This window comes from Mandrillus leucophaeus, unplaced genomic scaffold, assembly GCF_000951045.1.
Source record: "Mandrillus leucophaeus isolate KB7577 unplaced genomic scaffold, Mleu.le_1.0 Scaffold335, whole genome shotgun sequence".
NCBI lineage: Eukaryota > Metazoa > Chordata > Mammalia > Primates > Cercopithecidae > Mandrillus > Mandrillus leucophaeus.
The window spans coordinates 1,194,659-1,195,289 of record NW_012103532.1 but is presented as its reverse complement, the minus strand read 5'-3'; the positions used below and the strand labels follow the sequence as shown (position 1 = coordinate 1,195,289).

The window sequence follows — 631 nt, the reverse complement described above, 5'->3', positions numbered from 1 at the left end:
AATAATCAAATGAATTCTAATATGTATTTGCCTACAAGATTTCCTGCTTGTCTTATAGTTATATTGCTATAATGGGAGAAAAAGGTTAAGAGAAACTGTTCTAGATTAAAAGCAACTAAAACAACATAACCAAATGCAATGCAAGAGTCTTGACTGGCTCTTGATTAGGGGGAAAAAGAAAGAAAAGCCACTTTAGGGACAACTGGAGACATTTAAATATGGACTGGATACCAGATGATATTAGAAAAGTATTGTTAATTATTATCAGGTGTGATATTGGTATTGTGATTACATAGGAGAATACATTGCTTTTAAGAGATGCACACTCCATGTATATATTTAGAAATAAAATGTTAGGGTCGGGCATGGTGGCTCAGGCCTGCAATCCTCACACTTTGGGAGGCCGAGGAGGGCAGGATCACTTCAGGAGTTCAAGACCTGCCTGGCCAGCATGGTGAGACCCTGTCTCTACTAAAAATACAAACATTAGCCAGGCATAGTGACATGCACTTGTAATCCCAGCTACCTGGGAGGCTGAGGCAGGAGAATCGCTTGAACTTGGGAGGCAGAGGTTGTAGTAAGCCAAGATCGTGTCACTGCACTGCAGCCTGGGTGACAAAGCAAGACCCTC

At 41.4% G+C, this 631-nt stretch overlaps 1 protein-coding gene across 1 annotated transcript in view; it reads right to left on the bottom strand.

Moving 5' to 3' along the window:
- Window positions 1-631, bottom strand: part of GAPVD1 (GTPase activating protein and VPS9 domains 1) — a 118,474-nt gene that overhangs the window by 96,376 nt on the left and 21,467 nt on the right. The window lies entirely within an intron of this gene.